Source organism: Cariama cristata, unplaced genomic scaffold (genome assembly GCF_000690535.1).
Source record: "Cariama cristata isolate BGI_N322 unplaced genomic scaffold, ASM69053v1 scaffold9431, whole genome shotgun sequence".
Lineage (NCBI taxonomy): Eukaryota > Metazoa > Chordata > Aves > Cariamiformes > Cariamidae > Cariama > Cariama cristata.
Window position 1 is genome coordinate 28560 of NW_009597543.1, and position 6341 is coordinate 34900.

Here is a 6341-nt window from a genome sequence, read left to right on the forward strand (position 1 = left end):
AAAAAAAAACACCACCTTGTGTGCACACAAACTTACATACTTGAATGTCCCTTAATAAATCAAAGGTTATTCAAATCCTAAGATCTTTTCAGGCCAATGAAAGGCTATTTGGAAATAAAAGTAATTCCTACATCATTATCCTAGGTGAAGCACAATCTTAAATTATTCTCTCTTGTTCTTTTCCAACTGCAAAGAGTGGTTTTTTTATTTAATACATTTGCAGTGTTGGACACAGTAACAAAGACCCAGGTAAGTCATATTTCTGCTGCTATTTTGTGTAAATTATCTAATTTGCATCAGAAGTCCATATCATGTAAAAACTGCAACTTGGATAGACATGATAAAAAAAGGCAGCACTTTAAAATGAAAGTATCTCCTCTGTTGCAATCCATGCACCAATAACTCATACAGTCCTGAATTGGCATACATGAAAAAAATTGTATTACATTTCTGAAATTTAAAATATACATCTTGTGTTGAAGTTCAAATTTAGGGAAAGTGTTTACTAAACTGAATACATACAATTTTTTCTGTCACATGAGATTCCTTCTCTCCTATTTTAAGTAGTTACTGAGACATTTACTTCCCAAACGCATGCTATTTCTATTCCGAAGATTCGTTTCATCTACAATTTCCTTACAGCAGTTAAGTCTTTTTTAGAACAAACAGTTCAAAGAATTTTTTCCATGTTAGCACAAAACCAAGAAAGATTATGAAGATGTTGAAAGAAGAAGAAAAGAGATTAAAAGAAAGGAAGCATTATTGTTCAGAGCAGTCTGTATATGTGGTAACTGTGTCTCCTCATCTCCGAGTGACAGTCATACAAGCACTTGCTGGATCCATGAAACCTAGTATCAGTTTGCACCGCATGTCAGTGTGTCTTTTCAAAGGCACTAAACGAAAACATTTTTTCTGTATTTTCAAACACATCAAACAGTTCACCTTCAAAGGAGAACTCTTGGAAAAAACATCTTTGCCAATTGTGAGCTTCCCCGATGACTTCGGAAGTGATTTTTCAAAGCACTTTTTTGACCATGACTTTTGATTGAAGAGGTCAAAGTCTTTGAACAGATTGTCAAAGTCAAAATTGAATGACTGATGGAATGGGCTTCCATTATTTCCTTATCCTCCATGACGGCCAAACTGATCATATTCTCTTCATTTATTCTCATCTGACCATGTTTCAAATACTATTTCTGTTAAAGAAAAAGTTTTAAAAGTGTATTTACATTCCCATTTAAAAAGAAAAAAAAGAAAACCATACACAAAGAACAGCCTTCTCCCACTCCCTCAACAGGATAAATTTCAAGCAAGATTTTCATTTGACACACACGCCCAATCAAGCTCAACATTTGTTTAACTTTCTCCAAACCAAAATAAGCTGTTTCAAAATCTTTATTCATTAATAATAATAAATATAGCTATACTATGAGGACAGATTATATCCTTAAAATTTTAAAGTCACATAACACAACATAGTTTAACTAGCAATAAAAATTAGTGTTTATATTTGAAAGAAAACAGCAATGATATGTGGCAATCAGAAAGACTGAAGGAGGGAAGACAGTCTCCCTAATAAAATGACCTGCCTGCTGCATTTCTATCACAGAAACACAGCACAACGTCTGCAAAACTACTTGCCAGCCAGGAAGTTCTAGCTACACTGCAGTTACAACTAAGCAATAAGATAAACATCAAGGAGATAAAATAAAGGGAATTAATTTCCCCTATGTCCAAATTCTCCATTTTTCACAAGTTCAGCAATAAACCTAGATTTTGTGATTTGATATACCTGAAGTAGAATTAGGTTTCCATCCAATCTTTGCTCCAGAACTACAGCTACTCGTGTTCCAAGGCAAAACCTCTGACAGGTAATATACCCATTCTGATAACGTCAAGTATTTTAAATGCTTCCATTTTCTTATCTGTCAACGGCTTGCAATTATTCTATATACTTCAACACCTACTTAAGAGTTCATAATTCCTCCTATGATAGGTGCCAACAACTGCAGTAAGTATCTAACAATACTGTCCTTCCCTTTCATTATATTAATTACTACCTTTCTTTCAAAAGAACTCCTCTGCAGACAAGAAGGTAAAACCCAGAAATCTCTTATTAGCTTAGTTAGGAGAACTACACAAATAGATGGATGTTATAACAGAGTCTATGGGGAGCAGAAGTGGGAACAGCTTATTTTTCAGCAAGTCTTTTTCTATTCTTGATTATTTGCTTCCACTGTCATATTTTATATACAAAACACTATGAATGGTGTATTCCTAGGATTACAGGACAGTTCAAGTTGCAAGTGACCTCAGGTCTCTACTCTAACCTCCTGCTCAAAGTAGGGTCAGTTATGAGACCAGACTAGGTTACTCAGGGCTTTAGCCACCGATTCCTGAAGAATCTCCAAGACTGGAGACCGCACAACCTCTCTAAACAACCTGTTCCAACACTGGCCTGTCCTGAAGGTGAAAAAGTTTTTCCTTATAACCACTCTGAACCTCTTGCGCTTATTGTCTCTTGTACTCCTGCCACGAACCACTGAAACATTCTGCTCTGTTTTTTTGATAATCCCCCCATAGTTACTGGAGGGTTGCTGTTAGGTCCCCCTGTGTAAAAAGGTCTGCCTATGTGCAAAGACACAGAACAAGTCAGATATTGATACTGGACATTTGACAGCACACAAGCAGAATTAAGAAAAAAATCCTTGTTACCTCTTATGCAGTAAAAACAAAGTATACTTCAAGTTACCACGTTTGCTCACAGATACAAACCATGTATCAAATTATTAAGACTAAGGTTAGCATATCTTACCTTCAGCAATTTCTCTAAATGTCACTTCTGCACCAGGACTCTTATTTTTGTCTGGGTGGTATTTCATAGCCAGCCTGTGAAACACCTTCTTGATCTGGCAGTCAGATGGATTTTACGGAACTCCTAAGATATAAGAGCTCTCTGTAGCCAGTATTAATTCAGTTATAATTAAAACGCAGAGAGCAAATGTGAAGATAGATTGCGTAGCAGCCATTTCTTTGGTTCCTAGAAAGAAAAAAAAAATATATACTTGAAGAACAAGCTATTTCACATTCCACAACAACTTAAAGTTATAACTATAATCTGGAAGAGGAAGCCCTGTATGTTTCAGGAGTCACCAAGTGACAGACACATAAGCACGTTGTTTCACAGGCATCCAACTCCATTCCCCAAGGTTCATAATCACAGAATATGTAAATGAAAATACTGCAAATTCACATTTCATATGCACCGTAACATTTCACATGCATCACAAGCACGCTTCAGTGTTCATCTTTTTTAACACCTATCCTTAACTGTACATTCTCCCACAGAGCGGTTGAAGTAAACATACAATATGTATCAATATTATCAATAATATACAAACTGTATCAAACAGTTCACACATGCATACCTGAACGAGCTTTAAACTAATCTTTGCATCTTAGGACCATAAACACAGCAGTTATAAATTAAGTGCAGGTTGCAAAAACCCACTTGATACTGGAAGATCAATTCAGTAATTAATTTGTGCAACACTAACAGCCTGAAAACACATCCTAGAGATTGACGGTGAGGTGCAGGAAGACAAGACTGTTAGACACTCATGCTTCAGAAGATCATTTAACTGACCTAAGGTGAACATGATAAAGAGTAAAACACTCATTTAGAGTACCGAGTTCAGTCAAGCATGGCACATTTTCCTTTACTTTATAATGGGCTGCGCTTAGCTTATTTTCATATTAGACTGTACTATGAATAAAAACACATACAATATCTTTGATATCAAAGAATTCAGCTGATAAATATCACTGCTTGTAAAGGTTTACACATGAAACTCTCAATGTTTGAACTGAACTCAAGAAAGAGATTGATACAAAGATTGGTAACATCCAAACCCCCTTGCTTTCTAGCTTTCCTCACCAAAGTGGGAAGCTGGGCGCGGCTGGGTAAGGAGTCCTACATAATGAAACTCACTAATAACAGTGTTATTAAGCAGGTATTCTTTGCAGTGCTGGGCAGCACTGGGGATGGCTCCACCATGAGTGCTCCAAATGTTTGGTAAACTTCCAGAGATTATATACCATAAAGTTAGACATATGCATAGGATTTCCGAGAGCTCATTTACATAAACATGAGAATTCCCGGAACTCATTAATACATGCAAATGTCCGATCCGATCCACATTCGCAGTCATCTTCCCTGGTGGTCTTTTGTCTTGGCTCATCACTGTCACAAGTTCCTTATCTTGGTCTCGATTGGTGTCTGTTGGTTTCTTTGTGCTCCTCAGGATGTATCAGGCACAGTTGCAAATATCATGTAGGTTGTCCCCCAGAGCCTCCTTATCTTACAGCCATTCTAGCTATCCCCAAATCACAAAGGGAGACTGTCCCAGAGCCTCCCCACCTCACAGCCATTCCAGCCATTCACCAAAGGCCCTTCCTTTATTTAGTTAAGTATCTAAGATATTTACAACATCTTCCTTGTTCTTGAGGCTTTCCACTCTTTCAAGGTCTTCTAGACAAGACAAGCAGCTTCAACAAAAATTAAATGTTGTAACTTTTTTCAGCAATGTATTTGACAAAAAGTTACATTTTGAAACAAACCCATGCTAGAACTCAGGGAAAAAGCTGTGGCATAAGCAAGTCATAATAAAAATCAGTTCCACGTAGCCACATGATCTTTCATAATTTTTATGAAGGACAGGGTGAGCTCTTCCTACCAGAAGGAGAGATCAAATGATTTTTCCAAGGACTATGCATATTATATTTAAAACACGAAGTACAGAAATACGAATGTTCAAAGACAGAATGCTGGCTGTCACCTACCCAACAGGATGTAGGACAAGACCCTCAACATGCCAGAAGGAACATGTCCCCCTCACTGGATTACACCGATTTGAGCGTACCGTAAATACAACTCAAAAGAGATGAATGGTATTACTTTCCCGGAAGTTGGATAAACTAACCTTACAGTCTGAGTACCATTAGGGTTAGAATACTTTTAGACAGCATATGGCCCAAACATTTGTCATGCAGAGTTCAAAACCTTTGAATATCAGGTACATAAAACAATTAAGCCTTTAATAGAAAGTCCACACCCTCTAAAGAAAATTAACACCCAAGCACTGAAAATGGAAAAAAAATACCATTTCTAACAGGTAAGTCAGGGGGCCAAAATGAATGTTGTGAGGCAAGAGAAAAAGCTCATAAGATTAACTTACCCATGCCCTCTTAAGCATTTATTTGGCTAGCAGCCTGCAGGATATTAGAGTCTTAAGGAGCAGCAGTTGAAACAAATTGCATTTTGATGAGTGTACTTAAGATACCAAAGGGATATTTCTTTTCAGTATTACTCATGCTTGACACCAGACGTATTTTTAGTACAAGTAGTTCCAAGGCTTTTCCACATATTTTCTCTCACCATTTCACTAACCCCAAACTTTGCCACTGGGGCACTAAGAACTACACACATGTACATCCTTCCACACTTCTGGGGCTTTCTTCCTGTTTGTGCTTTACAGACACAGATATACATCTTCATCTCACAGGTGAGATTGTTTTTATTTTACTTCATTGCCCCACACCTGCATCATGCTTGTATAATCACCTGCTGCATTATCTTAAGCTAACCTCCCTGCTCCTACTATTAAACACTGAAAAGAGCTAAAAAGAGCAGTTTATGTCCTTCATTATGTCACAAAAATTGGGAATAAAACTTCTTAACACCAATGAACAATCCTCTTTCTTCCATAAAATTCCATGTACATGTACCACACCAAAGGCATATTTTGAATCAGTCCAAATATTCACTTTCTTTTCCTTGCTTAGTTCTAATGCCCTTGTCAAGGCTATCAGCTCTGCCTTTTGAGCTGAAGTTGTGCAAGGTAAAGAAGTTGCCTCTAGGACAGAATTTTCAGTTGTTACCACATATCCTGTGTAACAAATTCCATTTTCCATAAAGCTACTGCCATCTGTATACAGCTCCCAATCAGGATCATCCAGTGGTGTGTCCTTTAGGTCTTCTTGACTGGAATACACATGTTTGATGGTTGGCAGACAATTGTGTTCCAGTTGTCCTTTTTCCTGTATGGAACTCAAAAAGACTGCAGGATTGACCAGGTTAGTTGTTTTAAGAATCACATCATCTATTTTGTTAGAATCACCTGGTATTTCATCATTCTTCTAGGGGAGAGCCAATGACCTCCCTTCTGTTCTAAAACAGTGATCACCATGTGTGGTACATATACCATTATCATTCTTCCTAGAGTTAATTTTCGAGCTTCTTGTATTAACATTACTGTAGCAGCAACCGCCCGAAGGCAACT

At 37.3% G+C, this 6341-nt stretch overlaps 1 pseudogene; it reads right to left on the reverse strand.

The window, feature by feature from the left end:
• Positions 1-759: 759 nt before the first annotated feature.
• LOC104168362 lies at positions 760-3035 on the reverse strand (annotated as a pseudogene).
• Between the last annotated feature and the right edge of the window lie 3306 nt (positions 3036-6341).